Source organism: Podarcis liolepis, assembly GCF_965112155.1.
Source record: "Podarcis liolepis genome assembly, chromosome: 13".
Lineage (NCBI taxonomy): Eukaryota > Metazoa > Chordata > Lepidosauria > Squamata > Lacertidae > Podarcis > Podarcis liolepis.
The window spans coordinates 7627638-7646001 of NC_139573.1; the positions used below are offsets into that span (position 1 = coordinate 7627638).

The 18364-nt window shown below is 46.2% G+C and overlaps 1 gene segment (V, D, J or C); it reads right to left on the reverse strand.

Moving 5' to 3' along the window:
• Positions 1-2610: 2610 nt before the first annotated feature.
• On the reverse strand, positions 2611-15677 carry LOC310692570 (Ig gamma-2C chain C region-like). The segment is given in 6 exons: positions 15665-15677; positions 14229-14291; positions 6719-7021; positions 4764-5096; positions 4111-4434; positions 2611-3088 (listed from the first exon to the last, which is right to left on the reverse strand).
• Positions 15678-18364: the final 2687 nt, after the last annotated feature.

Genomic DNA, 18364 nt, shown 5'->3' on the forward strand with positions numbered 1-18364 from the left:
CCCTAACGTATCTCTCTCATATCCTCATCTGACAAAAGTACAGTGGTACCTTGGTTGTCGGAGCTTTCTGCAGTCAATCAGGAGCCATGAAAGCCACGTCAGATGTTCGGCTTTCGAAAAACGTTCGCAAACCGGAACACTCACTTCCGGGTTTGCGGCGTTCGGGAGCCGATTTGTTTGGGAGCCAAGCCGTTCGACAACCAAGGTACCACTGTATGACTAATCCATTCATGTGGCCTGAATATTTTGTGAATCTTTCATGGCTCCTCATCCATCTGATCTATGAACCCATCTGTCCAGGCTTGGCTCAGCTTGCTCGCTCATCTCAGTCATATTTAGAGTCAAACTAGGTTTATTATCACTGTTACTGTTATTATTATATTAATTTATTTATATCACGCCTTTTACCCAGGCCAGGTCTCAAGGCAACTTGCACAATTTAAAAAAACATCGATAAAGCACAATGTTAGGTTAAATGTGTTATTTGAATTTGACATATTTCTGTTTTTACGTAGTAGATAGCCAACTTTGAGGGCCAAGTTTTGTTAAGGACCCTGGTGCAAAGGGAGGTAATTTTATATGCAGTCCTGATGAACATTATCATTCCTTGTGGCTGTAATTTGCCATAAGCTTCTATAGATACCATGGTAGGGGGTTGTGAAGGAGGAAATTTCTTTTTGTGCACCACAGCCCCCCACCCCCTATGCCCCACTCAACAAGGTATCACTTTTAGCTTGGCCCTCAGAAATTATTCACTGTTTTTCAGGCAATGCAGGTATTGTGCATTCTTTGTTCTCTCACTGAAATGCACAACAATCCAGACAATGTGAATTGATGGGGGTGGGAGGGTATATGTTTCAATGGTGAGTGTGCATGTCTGTTGCACCACATGACAGCTGACTATTTTCTGGCCCTATGAGTACTTTGCTGCTGCTCTCCATTGAGCTAACTTCCCACAGGATGCTTTGCCTACACCTGTGCTTCCACCTCCATCCAGATAAGCTCTGTACCTCCTATTGGACTGAGGTTCTAGCTCTGAGGTAGAGAGTGTACTTTGCATCAGTTGCACTCAATGCTAGTCCATCTCAGAGCAGACCTGTTTTAATTAATGGGCCTAAGTTAGTCATATTCATTAATCCCAATGGGTCTGCTCTGAGCATGTGAACAGGCGCAACCTTGATGAAGGATATTGTCTAAGCACGCCCAACAGTGGCTGGTCTGGTGCCACATGAAGACCTTTGCCCTCCACTGTCAGTTTGTCTTCTGCAATTGGCATTCAGAGGCACAGCGCCTCGGAAAAGGAGGATTTCAAATAGTGATCACAGCCAACAACTGCAATGAGATCTATGCATTTGTCTCAGCTTGTCTTAACTGCTTCTATAAGAACATTTAAGGGGAGCTTGAAGAGCTTGTCAGAGTGACAAGTGTTAGGCTGAGAAGGAGGGCAGATGAGACTCAATGAAAGTCAGCTTCCCACATCTTGTAAGATATTTCCTGATTTGGGGAAGATGGAGAAGGGCATTGCAAAATAATTTCCCACTGATCTTCTAATATGGGCAGGTCTCTCCATATTATATGTATATTTTCATATCAAGAAGGCAAAATTAGCAGACGAGGCTTTGGCTTTGATTTTGGGTGAATGTTTCAGATTTAAAATTATCAATATCATTACTATCGGTATATGTTTAAAAATGCATTTAGCTCTTGTTTCTCTACAATCATGTCCGCCATTCCCCAGCCTTTTTATTTTCACTCCCTTGTTTTATATATATGGGTTCATGTTTTCCCCACGCATGCTGCAATGTATCTAAATCTGTCGCCTCTGTATGAGCTACTTGAGCCTTGTTAGCATCTTGGGCCTGCTTTATTTTCTACTCCCCTTGCTCTGTTGCTGCTTCTTCTTTGCTTGTTTATACTGTCCTTTACAGCCTCTTTTCCTGCTGTATATTATATATCAGCTTCTAATACACAGAACACTGAGTTATAATACTGTTTCTGGGCCTGCAGTGAACACGGCAGCCTCTGCCATGATTGGATGGTGGTTTGAACAACAATTCCATTCAGGAACTGATGGGGCAGTTGAGGCCGGGGCAAAGCTACTGATGGTGATGGTGGTGACGGGGTTGAGGGGGATCTGTAACAGAATCTTTGTGGGAGAGATGGGTACATAAATATTCCTCTTTAATGTTACAACAGCCTCTTTGTTGTTTTCAGCACTAGACGTTAAAAGGAGAGCAGCTTCCTGTGTGTGGACATGTGTAGATGGAAGCCAGTGTGGAACAAATGACAGGATGCTGGACTTGAGTCCGGTGGAAGGTGACCCAGATTCAAATCACCACTTAAATAGATGAAGCTCACTGGGTGTCTTTGGACCAAATCACTCTCACTTCTGGGACATAGCAAGGGCCTGTTGTGAGCAGTAAAACTACACATATACTGACCTTTGCAACTTCCCCGCTCCCCATGGCATAGCTCTGATAATGGTGAATACATTTTGCTTCCAATATCATGAAGACCCCCCTTAATCCATTCTCTCCTTGCTTTCCAGAACACACCCACCCCACCCCAGTCATTGATTCCCCTGCAAATGACCACAACATGGGATATAGCTGAGTTGGTTCTCTTTTTATTCAGCCATAGGCCAAACATGCACACATGGAAATTATGTACATAGGGTTTTCTAACAACGCTAGAGAAAAAATCTGGGAGAGGCTGAAGAGGTTGCAATGCCATAGGAGGGATGGTCATCATTTTTTACCCTGGGTTTTCTCCACGGTCCTCTGGGTGAACTTCATGGGGAGGGCTTCGTGGATAACCATACAGGTGTGTGAAACTCCGTTGTTCCAGTCAGCGAATGGGATTTTCATGTGGCTGTATAGAAAGTAGGAGTCGTTCTTGTTGTCCTTTATGACCGGCGTGTTGACATGATGGTCTTCAGGCATGGCATTGTGATTCCTCAGCCACTGGATAGAAACTTCTTTTGGGGTGAATCCTGTGACCAGGCAGGTGAGGGTCAGCATTGCTGGCTGAGCGTTGATTTCCTCGTGGTGAGGGGGGTAGAGGAACACTCCGGGAGGGGTTCTCGTGCCTTTTTGAGAGGAGGGGGCGAAATGTGTGAGAGAAACGGAGGAAGCAACAATTATTAACATTAAGCCAAATTAGTGAATGCAATGTTGAGAATGAGGGTCTTGTAGGGAAAGACTGTGATTTTGTTGTCTTGAACATAGGTACTCCAGACAGGGTCATTGCAGACTGTCCACACACACTTCATAGCAGCAGCATGTTCCCAATAATTACCCTAACTGGCCAATTATATTATCTGAACTACATGAGATAGCAGCGATTTAAGATTTCAACAGCCCTGCTTCCCAATATATATACGGATATCATGCAGCACACAGAATCCCAGCCTTTACTGAGAAGTTATTGGTATGCTCAAGTTCCTTCAGGGCCGGGGATCAAAAGGCAAGCATAGTTTAAAATCTTGCAATGCTCATGCAGCAACCTCTGCACAGCAGATACCCAGGTAGCTCCACAATGTGTGAACCGGGCCATCAGGGAAAGTGCATGAAGAACTGCTTTCAACAGAACCAGATCGATCTTTCATCAAGGTTCAATCAATGCTGGGGAAACAATATCAATAGAGTGGAGATGGCAATAGTTTTATGGGAATGAAAATTGTTATGTGTGAGTCACTGACCCCTGTGGGGGACGCACCCTCCCCCCCCCCCTTGGTCCAAGAGTTGCCTTCTAATAATAATAAAAAATGCATTGCAGGTTTTTCAAGTACCATAAAAACCTGTGAGCAAAGGGAATGGTTTTCCAGACCTCCTTTGCCACTGCAAAGTGTGTTTCCAGTGTGAATTGCAGATGAGCCAAGTGGTGTTGTGTGTTTTCAAGCACTATAAAAACCTGTGAGCAGAGACAAGTGTAGAATGATTGTGCAAACCTGCACAATACCCCCACCAGACTGTGTGAAATTGCAAAGTGTGTCCGCAGTGTAAATTGCAGATGAGCCAAGTGGTGCTGTGTGTTTAAGTATTCTCTTTCCTGCTGGAACACAAGGACACCAGCCCCATGATGGGAGACCAACTCTGTTTCCCCCCTTACCTGTTGTCTTGGCAATGGTCTTAGTGATGGGAGCAGTCAAGCCTGGATATTCCACGTTGCAGGTGAATTTCTCACCCTGCAGCCATGTTGTGACAGGGAGGGAGCTGGTAGCAGTGAACCTTCCATTACGTTCTTCTTTCACTTCCAGTAGTTCTGGGCTCACGGGTCCAGAATCCGCTCGTGACCAAGTGACTTTCAGCCCATCTGCGTTTTCCAGATTCTCCACCACACAAGTGAGCTTGGGGTCATTGTTTACGTACAGGTCTTGTGGCGTTGGGGGTATGATGTGCACATTAATGCCGCTGGAAGGGCATTCAGCATTATCTGGAGACGCAAACTTCATGTTAGTTCTCTAACCAACCCCCACTTCTCTGCTGTTTCAGCGGCTTGCCTGCACCTCTCAACAAGTACACGTCTTGCGGCAGTGTAGAAATGGAAAACAACAACACTATCAGTAAGGTCAATTAATGGGCCTTAATTGAAAGCAGCTATATATACACAAATTAGGGAGGTGGCTGTTTTGAAATTATTATCACATGCATGAGAGGATTCTCAATAATCTGGAAGCTGTTGTCATCCTCCCCCTTGCATTCCAGTCCGTGCCCACCAAAACAGAGGAAAACACAAGTGCCAGCTCAGTCAACCTTTCCTACCTTCACATATCTTCGCTTTGCTTTTCACTTTGGTTTGGGTTTCTTCGTGGAACACCTGGCAGTAGTAGGTATTGCCAGCCTGCCAGTCTTCTTGGCTGACGTTGACTGTGCTTGTGGTGCTGAAGGTGTATCCGTGGGCATCTTTCCTGGGCTGCTCAGTGAATGAAGCCAGGAGCCCAGCTTGCCCACCCACCAGCCATTCCACTGCCACCGTTTTGGGGTAAAAGCTAGAGATCACGCACATCAGCTCAATGGTGGCATCACTGGATCTGGGTTTGCAGGAGGAATGGAGCAGGCGGACTTCTGGGGCCACTGGAGGTAGTGCAATAGAGCCTGGAAGGACATAATTTATGAGAGGTAGGGATGGGTGAAATTGCCAGTTTCGGTTTCCTCTTAGTTTCTTATTCTCCCAGTTTTCCACATCAGTTTGCAACTATTTTAAAAAACAAGGTCTTACTCATGTGCATTTTAATCCAAATTTCTCCTAACATACAAACCTTTGTATGCAATTTTGCATAACATAAACATTTTTGCTAAGCAGTGCTCTCAATATGATGGATTTTTATGTTATTCATATCATATATTGGTGTGGGGGCACAATTCCCCCTAGTTGATGCAGTTTTGTACATACTACTTGGCTGGAGAACTGCTTTGCAAAATCCAGAGAAGGACAGATTTGATAGGACGCCACTTGTCTACTTGTCTACCACTCAGCGTAAGCCCTGAGACCCAAGCAGAGGAATCCGCTTAGTTAGAAGACTGGAGGGTGAGTGGCCACTGGTTCATCTGCCACTGACATCTTTTGGTTCTCCTATTACTATTCTTCCCTCCTTTTGATATCATGATCCCAATGTTTTGAACACTCACTCAGAAATGCACTGTTTTCCTACTTTGTATCCCTATTCAAAGCTTGCCTCACCCCTGTAGCTATCATGCTTTGCCTTGCCTGCTTCAGCAGAAAGGATAGCACAGGGTGATCAATCCTAGCCATTCCTTCCATCATTACAAATTATTGGGCCTCAGGAATATCCACCCCCACCCCCATTTCTTAATTCACTTCACTCCTTCTACAGCTCGACAGCTCATATAAGATATTAAAGGTGGGGGTCATGAATGCCCACGGCAGCAAACACTGTGTATGCACTACTAATATTTGTAACTTTGTTCCCAGAATAAAGCAGCAATAAACAAAATTTAAAAATAAATAGCCACGAATCATTGTAAATTCAACAACCAAACCTTGAAATGTATTCAAAAAAGTTGCCTCTGAGTGTTTCTTCAACTTGTCCCTGACTACCGAACCTGCCTTTTCCTTACCTCACGTCTGGTACTGAATGAGCAATTCCAAGGTTTCTCTCTCTGTCCCCCAACCCCCACATTTCAGTTGTAAGCCATGTTGGGCAGAGACCATTTCTTGCGCTGCCTGCTTAATGTGCCTTGGTACCAGACAATAAAGTAAAGGTAAAGGGACCCCTGACCACTAGGTCCAGTCGTGACCGACTCTGGGGTTGCGGCACTCATCTTGCTTTACTGGCTGAGGGAGCCGGCGTACAGCTTCCAGGTCATGTGGCCAGCATGACTAAGCCACTTCTAGCGAACCAGAGCAGCACACAGAAACGCCGTTTACCTTCCTGCTGGAGTGGTACCTATTTATCTACTTGCACTTTGAGGTGCTTTCGAACTGCTAGGTTGGCAGGAGCTGGGACCGAGCAACGGGAGCTCACCCCATTGCGGGGATTTGACCCACTGACCTTCTGATTGGCAAGTCCTAAGCTCTGTGGTTTAACCCACAGCGCCACCCGCGTCCCTTACCAGACAATAGCGCCACCCAAAAATATTGCATCTATTCCCCAACTCTCTCCACCAAAGTATTTCACTTTCCTTTCTTTCACCATATTGAGTGTCCATTTGAGGGTCAAAAAGAAAGCAGATAACAAAGGCCCAGTCAGACTCACGCTCAATCTCCTTGGTGATTTCAGAGCTGGTAGCTGCATGGGCGACTTTGCATTCAATCTTCTCTGATTCCCAGGTGCTGGTTGGGATGGTGAGCTGGCTGGTGAGAGTGTAGAGGCCCCTGGATGAATCCAATAGTGCAGGGAAGGTCCGGATGCCGCTGGAGATGGCTCCTGAATTCCATTGCACTGTGACTGGTTCAGGAAAGTAGCCAGAGACCAGACAACCTATGGAGACCTGGGAGGCAGTAGAGGAGTCTTGGCTACAGGGAGGCAATGGGAAAACCGTCGGGGCTGTGGCACTTGCTGCAATGAAAGAGAAAGACATGTTGAGTATACGCTGTCCAGCCAATGTGGATGCTTGTGTGTTCCTGCAATACAGGGGGTTGGAATAGATGCCCCTTGGGGGTCCCTTCCAATTCTACTTTTCTATGATTCCATCAGCTGAGTGTGGGTTACAGGATCTCATCGTCTCCTTTGAGGTAGAGCGTTGTCCTGAAAGATTCTCGGGCGTGCTCAAGTTCATGGAGAGTTCTGCCGTTGTCAACCATTTCCAGTCCTGGCTGGATTTAAGAATGCTGCAGGATTGATCTCTGCTGTTTGTTAGAGGAAGGGGCAAGGAGATATATGTTGTGCTGATGTATCACTTTCAAGCTGATTTCCCCAGCTATAAATGTTCTTTTAAAATAAGCTTAGGATTCTGAATTCTTTGCAGAATACATGCAGCCCTGTTTTAACACCCACTGACAGACTGTTTCTCTCTGAGTTTTCCTAATACTTGACTTATGTCATTCAGCTGCAATTGCGCTGTTATTCAGTGAATAATTAATTTCAACTTTTTGGCCTTAAGTTTGTCAGTTATCTAAACATGCAGGAGACATTTGCATTTTGCATTCTACATTGATTTAAAAAAAGAGAGAGATGTGAGTGAATCTTACATCCATGAGAAGGCAACACCCATTCATGGGCAAGGGGAAGGAATGCGGGAGTATGTGGTTTGGGAAAAGCAATCAGAAGAAAGGGTGTAGTTTTGGCCTTGCTGTCCCTGCATCTGGCTTATGCCTAAAGGAAACGGGAAGTTGGCAGGAAAAGGTGGGAAGCCATGGTCGCCTGAGTGCCACATTCTGCTGCAACCAATCTTCTTGGGCCTCGTGCCATTGACAGGCAGAGCCAAAGGCAAAAGCAAAAGCAACACAGGTGAGCAGAGCAACAGATGCAGTTCATACCTTGGTACATTCTACCTGTAGAAAAGTCAGAGGATTCCAATGCACACATCCCCCCATTTCCCTATCCAAGTAAGCAAAAGCCATGATCACAATTCATATTCCAACCAGGCAAAAAAATCATTCAAGAAATGGTACAGGGTAGGTCTGAGGACGGTTGACGTGTGGAGCCTTAGGCCAAGATAGTGCTGTTGGACTTCTGCTTGGTGAGAAAAACTTCAGCAGCTTGCAGATTTCCTGCCACAGTGGGAAAAGCATTTGCTGTGGAGCTACCCCCTTTTTTTTGCCTGGGTGTTACTTCTGAACCAAGGTAACAACCACTTCTCTTTGGTGGCTGATGTACCACTCATCTGAGACCAAGTTGTTAGATTTAAGCCCCTTTCACCTAACCGAAACCAGTGGGGTGAAGGAATCAAGATTTGAATTCTGGCTCAAGATTTGCAGCTGCAGTCCTGAATGCGCTTGCCTCGGAACACAGTCACACCCACACCATCCACTTAAAGTGATCTTACATCACCTTAAAAGTCATGGCTTTGCCCAAAGAATGCTGGGAAGTGTAGCTCTCTGAGGGGTCTCCGAACGGTTCCCAGCACCCTTAACAAACTACAGTGCCCAGGCTTCTTTAGGGGAAGCCATGAAACAGTGGGACGAAAGTGCTTTAAATGTATGGTGTGAATGTGTCATAGCTTCCTTGAACATTGATAGACTTATATCTTGAGCTAGTGCATGTTTCTCACTCTCTCGGGTGGCATTTTTGGCTGGCATTGCCCACATCTCAAAATTCCAGGCCTCCTTTTAGTTGTGCGAGTTCTCTCACTTCCTCTTTGTTCAGCACCAGCCGCAGGTTGCAGGTGTCCTTTTTAGTGCCCCCTCACATACAAATTTGACTGAAACTGGGTAAGGGGACAATCAAAAAGCAGCGGTCAACAGAAGAAGAAAAAATGGAAAGGCAAGCAAACTGTGATCAGAGAATATTTGAACATCATTAGCTGGCAGTAATAATATGAAGGTGAAGCCAAATCAGTTTGTACAGCCAATTGCAACTTGTTTGGAGTTCTAAGTGTGTAAGATCAACTATTCTATGGGGTATCAGCAGCTGGTGGTTTATAGGCCCAACCTACTCCACAAATGACAAAACACTGACCTGATAATTTCCTCCTACTGGATAAAGTGGATGTTCAACTATTCAGCTTATGAGTAATAATTATAACAATAAATCTAGCCTGAAGAAACCATGAGATTTTATGCCATGGTGGTCAGCATTATTATGACCAGTAGAGATCTAAAGAATCTCTGGATTCTTTGAGCTGGACCACTGCTATGCTCTGCTGAATTTTGTAAGAAGAGGAGGCTGAGGCCCAGTGGCGTAGTGTGGGTTGTCAGCACCCGGGGCAAGGCAAGTAATTTGCGCCCCCTAACCCGTGGATTTGCGCCCCCTAACCCTAACCCCCAGATGTTGTGCCCGGTGTGGCCGGCCATCCCTGCACCCCCCACGCTACGCCACTGCTGAGGCCCAAGTCTGCCTGAAAAAAGACAAAAGGCCTCCCCCCTTAACCTCAGGTATGAGTGGACAGACTGACAAGTCCAAAGGTTAGGGATTTACTTTGAGTCAGCCTCTGACTGTTGCACGCAGAGTAATTTTGCCCTGATGGAGACCTAAAGCCGCAAGTGATTTTGTATTACTTCCTATGGTTGCTGTCACATATTTGGGGCATTTTTTATTAATCACCGCAGCCTGACACACACATTCAGCAAAGGAAGGTTTCCCTTTTGCTCTTTTCCAATGCCAGGAATAGTTTCCCTTGCTAAATATGTGCACCTCAGGCACAGGAGCACGTGCAGGAAAAATGAGGTGGCAACCCTATATCCCAGCCATTCTGGTGTGGTTCCTTTTCCCTGCCAAGTCCCTTGAGCCTTTAATGTATCCCCAACAGACAGACGTTCAGCAGGTGCAGGAGTGGAGAGGGAGTGGTGGGGACAGCTTCACTGCTTGATTTTCTGCCTGCTAGACTACTGTTAAAAGCATGGAAGCTCTGCAAGAAAAAAGCGGCCAGTCTGCCCCACTGTGTTACCTGCAAGTGCATTCTGCTAACCCAATCTGATAAAACCTCAACTCACACCACTACCTCCTTACCCAGTGTGTCATAGTTTCCTTCCAAAATGGGGATAGAATTAGAATAGTCAATAGTTGTTTTTTCTTGCTTTCTACCAAGCCATTGGCAATAGCTTTATACAGAATGCTGATTTCCACATTCCTGACAATTTCTGCACTGAGCTGACAAAGGTGAGGCTGTCCCTCCTGGTCCATATAGAACCCTAGACAGAATATGGTGGCTGATGGGAAGTTCTGCTTCTGCACATGAGTCTGGCAAACCGCTCTAAGCTGAAGCATTCCTTCCTCACCCACCCTAGAATGTTTAGTTCACATTGAGTTCATGAATCATCGTACCCTGACCTGTTCTTAATGCATGGTTGACCACATCTACGGAATGCGATAGTTATGCTCTTTTAAGTTTTGCAATATCAATCACTAGTAATAGTTTAATAAGGAGGTTTTCATACCTGTCCAACCATGTGTTCCCTTTCCCAACCTTTAATCTATTGATGATTAATGCCTATATGCAACTCTTGCATTGTATTTGTGTTAACCAATCAGCAACAAACACATATGTGGCAATGCTGTAATATTCAATAAAAGGGACTCCCCGAGACATGCTCGAGAGATGCCTCCCATATGACACTTGTCATTTGTCTGTCGTTTATTTCAACCCAACAGGTGGCTAGGGCTACCAACTCTCTAACCTATCCAGTCCACTCCAGCTTCCTGAAATCCATTTGCTCTCAAATCCACCACACTTCCAAAGCTAGCAACAAGTCCCCCAAAGCTTGGCTGCATCTGCTTCCCACTTAGTAACTCCAGAAGCTTCATTTGAAAAATCCTGGTGTTTGTTACACATCTATATTCCCTTCCTAAGCCAGAGCTAAGAACGAAACCTGGGAGTCCTAGCTCTTGCTGACTCCAGCTTGCAACCACTAGACACCACTCTCCTTCTAATGCTGAGACTCCATGCTTGTTTTAAGCCGTTGTGCTCCTTTCCCATCTCCCAGGAGCATGAGCTTCCCCTGAGCTGCATTTCTCAGGTACACCAGATCCCACTTTCCTCCTTCTCTGAAGCACTCAATTACACTACCCTCCTGTGGCCGGGTACAGAGCCCAGAAAGTTGTCTTTCAGTGGGTCTCCTGAAACTCTTCCTGAAAATTGCAATATATTCCCCTGCTAGGAGTTTTGCCAAGCCTCCTGTCCTAACCAGCTCAACCCACTCATCAATAGCAGCCCACTGCAGAGAGAAGCCAGGGCTCCTTCTTCAGCCCTTGCAACCCAGCAAAGCTTAGAGATCTTTTTGCTCCAAAGAACACTTTCTGAGCAGGGAGCAGAATTTTCGTCTCCTCAAAGCTGCTTGCTTCCTAACCCTCCTGTTCCTCTGCTGTGCTTGCTGCTTCAGGCCTCTAATATGAACCCCCAAAGCTGCGCACCATACATAGCTCCAGCATCAGGCATTGGGCAGGCATTCAGGTAGCCCTGTGGCTCCCCACTCCAGCTTCCTTAACTTTGCAGTCTGATGGCTTCCCTGCAGCCAGATGCTCAACTGGGAGGCAAGCAGGTTCCCAGCTGAGCATCTTCTTTGGAGCAGGTTTAGACAGCCTCCTTGATACAATACAGCTTCTTGCTGCTCCAGTAGGAATTGGGGGATCTCCAGCCTGAGCTTCAGGTCTGGGACAGATCTTTTCGCATAATATCTCTTTTTTCACCCAGCCCCCATGAAGCCTGCTGCTCATCTGGATAGTCTGGAATCTCCCAATTAAGCATCGGGCTTGGACCAGACTTTTACAGCATTTCTAGCTACCTAGCAGCTTCCTTAAAGCTTGCTACATCTTAGGGCTCAGGAACCTGTCATTCTAAGCTGCTAGCACTCATCCAGTTCCCCCTACCCTGGCTGCTCCCTGTGAGCTTCCTTGAGGCTCAGGAAGGTTATGAGTCTTTAACATGGGCTTGACATGGACTTTAAGTTAATTCCTTGCTTCATAACGCCTTATCTGAAATGTCCTGTGGATCTGGGAGGTCAAGAGCCTCACATTGGAGCATCAGACTTGGAGCAAGCTCACAAGTAGCTCTTTGTCCCCTTGGCAGGCTGAATCCTGCTGCTCATTGCGGGAGGGAGGTGTCAGAAATCTCCCAGTGAAGTATCTGCCTGGGTGGACTTTCAGACACCTTCCTTGCCAGAGGATGCCTAACGTTCTTCTGGTAGTCAGGAAGCTCCCAGACGGCGTTAGGTTAGAGCAAGCAGCCCTGTTGTATCCTGCCATCTTCCTTGAAGTCTGCTGACTGTCTGATAGTATCTCCCAGCACAGCATCAGGTTTGGGGTTTTCTGCCATTCAGGCAGCCTCAGTCCTGGCTGCCCCACACCAGCATTTGTGAATAATAAGCTAGGCGCTCAGACATCTCCAAACTGTGCATCAGCCTTGGGGAATCATTTGGGCAGCCCCTTGGCTGCTCCCCATAAGCTTCTGTGACTCAGCTAGCACTCAGTTAGGTGGTCAAGAATCTCCCAGCAGAACATCGGGCTTGGGGCAAGCATGTGGGCAGCCTGCCCTCCTGACTGCTCCCCACCAGCTTTTCTGGGTCCTAGCATGCAGCTAGGAGGTCAGCAATCTCTCAGCTGAGCATTAGGCTCACAGCAGAGGCAACCTCCCTTGCTGCTCCCCAGGACCCAGAATCCTAACGCTGTGGGCTGGCTTCAGCTTTGCTGCTTGCTCCAGGGTTAGCTTCCTTGATCCTGGTTCTGAACTAGGTATGGGACAATGTCCCCGCTGAACATTAGGTGAGAAAGAGCTCACATTCCCCTCCAGGGTTCACGGGGTGCACTGCTTGTCCAAGAAGCCAGGAATCTCACAGCTGAGCAAGCTTGTTTTAGCTTAGTATTCAGCTGGGTGCCAAGGATCTCCTAGCTGAGGATCAGGCATGGGGCAGGCTTTCAGATAGGCTTATGGGAAGCTGGTGGGAAGTGAGCTATCTCTCCTGCTTTGGCAGCAGCTGTCTACCAAAAGAGCCTTAGGTTTGGAGCAAGCTTTCAAGTACTGCCTTCCCCAGCTTGAATCGTGCTGCTGATCTGTGAGGTCAAAAATTTCACAGCTGAGCATCTGGCTGGGGTAGATGTCAGTCCCCCACTGCCACCTTATCAGTTTCCTTGAAGACCAACCTTCAACTAGAAAGTCAAGGAACTGCTAGCTGGCCATCGCATCTGAGCAAGCTTTTAGGTTGTCCTCTTGTTCCCCAGCCACTTTCTTGAAGCCCAACACTCCTCTGGGAGCCCAGAAGTTCCCAGTTCAGCATCAGGCTTTAGCCAGACTGTTGGGTAGCCCCCTTGTCCTCCTCCAATTTCCTAGCATAATCCATAGCTTGGAGGCAAGAAGCAGCTTGGCAGGTAGCCCTGCTGGGACATAGCTGAGTAACAAGCTTGGGAAGAGTTAGCAAGGAGCCCTGGGGCTTTTCTCACTTACCTTCTTTAGACCTCTCCCTTGGCTGAGTGGTGGGAAGCTTTCAAGCTGAACATGATGCATGGTGAAGGTTCATGTGCCTATTTTCCTTCCTCTCAGCTGTTGCTGTTGCTCTGGCCTGGTATCAGAACATAGGAAGCTCAGTATTGCCTACACTAACTGATGGCAGCAGTGGCTCTCTAAGGTTGCAGGTGGGCTTCTCCCCCAGCCCAGAAGGTCCCCAGGAATTGATCCTGGGACCTTCCTCTTACAGAGCAGATGTTCTACCACTGAGATTCAGTCTTTCCCATTTGGCTCTGATAATAGGAGTTGAAGTGGAGCTTCTGGAAGGTTGACCAGTCGCTCTTTATCCTTGAAGTTCTCAGCTCCAAGAATCATCTGAATGCTGGACTATAGGGAAGCTGGTGGGATACAGCAAGGCTACCTTGCAGCCTTCTCCAAGCCTCACATGCAGCAGCTCCAAGCCCCATCTACTCCCCCAGCCTCCCTTACATAAAGATGCTCAGTTGGAAGATGGTAGCAAGGAAGACTTGCATCAGCTAGGAAGCCCAAGAATCAACAGGAGACCCTTGAGTACAGGAGAAAAATGCTTCTCCCCTTCTCAGGCATAGTATCCTTCACTTGCTTCCTGGAAAGTCTAGGACATCCCAAGGAGTCCCTTTTCCTTTGGGGTATCTATGTTCCTATCTTCTCAAGATCCATAACATTAAGAACAAACCCTCTTTTACTTACCGATCCCAAGGCTGGAGTTGATTGAAGCAACCAGACCTCTGCTGAACGACCCACCGTCTGTTTCTGTTTGGGACTATTTTCTGTTGCAATGAGGCCTTCGGAGTTTTCCCCTAACCATGCTCTTATGAAGTGCCTTAAAAAAGAACGTTGCACGTTAGTGACGTCCTGAGAGTTGGCGTGAAGGTGTGAAAAAACATCATGAGTTTTAAGTTCAAGGGATATAATTGGGGGCAGCCAGAACTTCCCCCTTTTTTCTGACCTTCTCATAACCCCAAAATTCCATTGTTGAGAAAAGTAGGGCTAGATGAAATACAGAATTGGGGTGAATCTGGCCTTCCAAAACTCAAAACCTGTGCTTATACTCACCTACTTCCCTCCTAATTAATTAGTTAATTCAACTTAACAGCCCTTGTTTGTTTGCTTGTTTTGTCCAGGGTGATGTATAAAATCAAAATTATATAAAGACATTAAGCATTACAGAGTTAAATAAACTGAGGCTGCAATCCTATATGGACTTTGCAGGGGCTTCGGTCTACGGCTATTCCCTTTGCTCACCACAATCACCACTGGCTTCCCAGCCCCATTGAATTCAGTGGGGATTACTTCTGAGTAGACATATAAAGGCTTGTACTGTCAATCCCAGTGAACTTTCGTGATGACATTGTTGTTGGTGAAGCTTACTACCAAGTGTAACAATGGCACTGTCAAAGAGGCTGATTCAGGCTTGAGTGCCAAACTAGGCCTTCACCTCATATATTGCTATTAACCATTTTCATATCACATTTCATTCCCGCAAATGGTTTTGGATTCCTACTTCATGCAGCTGTGGGATAAATTAAATTGTGAGGCCAATGTGGGCACTATCTAGTGCAGGCAACTTGCTTGTGCAATGGAAGTGCATTTGTGCAACAGGAGTTGCACTTTCTCTTCTTCACCCTCCAACAACCCCCATGTGTACACATTTCCTGACATAAATAATACATTTTTAAAAAAATATTCTAAACCATGTTTTCTAAGACATGGTTTCATTTTATTGCAGTACATACGTTAATGACTAAGATTGGGCACTCTGACATCCCATTTTTTTCTTTTGGTTTGACTCAGTGATTTCATCCAAACCTCAATTTCAGAGTGCTAATGGCCTCTCACCCTTCTCAGGTGGGCAGCAGTTACAGATCTCACCTCAGTCCACCACCCCCAGAAGCTAGGGCCCATGTGTCTTGTCGACTGTTAGAGGACTTCTCTGTCTGGCAGAATCTAGGAGTGGGGATTCCCTGTCAAAATGCTGCCTTCAAATGGGCAGTGGACAAGTTGACTGGCTGGGCATTAACTGTGGGCCATGTTTGGTCAGCTGGCAACTCATAAAAGATGACTGCACCCTCCCCCTCCCCCTCCACAGTGCAGCATGTCAAACAGCTAACAATTTTTATTTTTGCCTGTAGCCATCATTGTTGATCCCCATTTTTCTCATGCGGGTGTCACTATGCTGACTTTGTACTACATTCTTGTTTGTGTATTTGTGGGGAAAGTTCAATAAATACTTAAATTTTAAAACATTAAACATATAACAGCCAAACAACACCCGAAATGCCTTTTCACCGGTCCATTTAGCCCAGTACCGCCCACACTGACTGGCAGTGGCTTTCTGGGGTTTTAGACAGGGGTCTCTCAACCCTATTTCAGGATACCAGAAACTGAACTGGGGACTTTTGGCGAGCTTTTGCCATTCCTGCAAAAGTTTCTGCTCTTCATTTCCTCAGACCTACCAGCACAGAAAGACTGGTGTAAGAAAGAGTGCCTTCATGCTCACTTAATGTCTCAGCGTGATCAAAGACAACCCCATTTTCTTAAACATTTTTAAGGGAGTTGAAAACGATGCAACAGAGGCATCTTTGCCCATTACAATAGCACGTATTATTTTGACCCATCAGGTAAAAGAGTTTTTTAACACTTGCCAAGCCTTTGTCCCAGTGGTAAAAGGGAGATAAATTTACAAAACAAGAGCAATGAAAGCTCTTTTAAACAGCTTTCAGCTCTTTGAAAAGCAGCATTCGCTCTTCTAGTACAGTGGTACCTCGGGTTAAGAACTTAATTCGTTCTGGAGGTCCGTTCTTGACCTGAAACTGTTCTTAACCTGAAGTACCATTTTAGATAAAGGGGCCTCCCACTGCCACCACACTGCCACTGTGCAATTTCTGTTCTCATTCTGAAGCAAAGTTCTTAACCTGAGGTACTATTTCTGGATTAGCGGAGTCTGTAACCTGAAACATCTGTAACCTGAAGCGTCTGTAACCCGAGGTACCACTGTACCTCTGAGTCGGGGATGAGACTGAAGGGCCAAAATGCTTTATGGAAAAGGTGAGCTTTGAGGAAGCCTGAGCTTTGAGGAAGCCTTTGAAGAAACAGAGAGAAGTGGCTCTATGTAAGAGTCCAGGTAAACCAAGATGTCAGTAAAGAGTGAGGAAACTGTGGTCCTCCAGAGGTTGTTGGACTACAAAACCCATCATCCCTGACCATTTCTTATGCTGACTGTGGCTGCTGGGAACTGGAGTCCAATGACACCTGCAAATCTGCAGGTTCCCCCAGCACTGATTTTATGGGAATGAAGGACAACAGGTGGAATTTTCAAGAGAGGATGAAATTCCTTTGAAAGTATGTAAGGGAGGAACAAAAACACATACCCCTTGCCAAAATAAAAACTATAGGTAGACTATTTCATTTTGGCATGTTCTTATTGTTGTCTAGTAAATACAGTTATAACCACAAAATATACAATGTATGAAAACAGCAGTCAGTGCCAGTCATGATTCTGTTGAAGAACATGGTGGTGGTGCTGGGTGGGTCATAAAACTGATATATTTAAGTATTCAGTAATAGGGAAGGAGTTTAAGGACATTTGTGTACTGTTCTTAAGTGGATTTAGCTACAATAGGAAGGGTCAGAATCAGAGGTGGACTTTGGTAATACGATGCCCTGAGAGAGGGCAATATTCGGCGCCCTCCAAACTAGTTCTTATTTTCACAATAATTCTTTTTGGTACTGTTACATTTTAGTGGGTCTTCTTAGTACTAGTATTAGTATTATTTTGTGCCCCCTTGGGGCTGTCAGAGTCTCCCACAGCTAGGGTAGACTGGATGCCTGTGAGCGAAGGGGGCATGTTGATGAATAGGCAAATAATGCACATAGGGTGGAGAGGAGGCCTGAAGCCCTAAAAAAGGGAGGATGCAGTGGATGTAAGGACTAAGGGTACTCAGGCTGCCGTCCTATGCATAGCTATTTAGCAGTAAGTCCTTTTGAACCCATAGGGATGCGGGTGATCCTGTGGTCTAAACCACAGAGCCTAGGACTTGCCGATCAGAAGGTTGGCGGTTCAAATCCCTGCGACGGGGTGAGCTCCCGTTGCTCTGTCTCAGCTCCTGCCAACCTAGCAGTTCGAAAGCACCTCAAAGTGCAAGAAGATAAATAGGGACCGCTCCAGCGGGAAGGTAAACAACGTTTCTGTGCACTGCTCTGGTTCACCAGAAGCGGCTTAGTCATGCTGGCCACATGACCTGGCTCCCTCAGCCAATAAAGCGAGATGAGCACTGCAACTCCAGAGTCGGTCACGACTGGACCTAATGGCCAGGGGTCCCTTTACCTTTACCCTTTGAACCCAGTCAGAGTTGACATGCCGAAGCTCCTTTCTCAAGGCTTGTGCATCTGTCTCCAAACTTTATAAATCACAGGCTGGGTGGGAGAGCTGGTTCCTCTTTGCTGTACCCTCCCCAGCCCAAGCCCACCACTTAAGAGCAAGAGGGTACTTTAGTTTTGTTTCCCTTTTGATTGGTAAAGGATTTCTCACCCCCACCAACTGCTGGGTTCCTCTGTGCCTTACAGGGTTATGAGCTCTGGGCTTTCAATGCCTAAGGCATTCTCCCAGAAAATAGTATTCTGTTGCCACCTTATCAATACTAATATCCCTTTGTCCCAGCCTTGATAGCTTAGCCAAACACGAGACGTGGTGTGAACAAACCAAAACTTTATTATGGCAGTAAAAGCTGGATGTTGACAGGTACATATACGATGTTGCACATAACAGAGTCTGGATATTTTATATCATGTGTTTATACTTCTATTAATAGCCCATTCTGCCCATT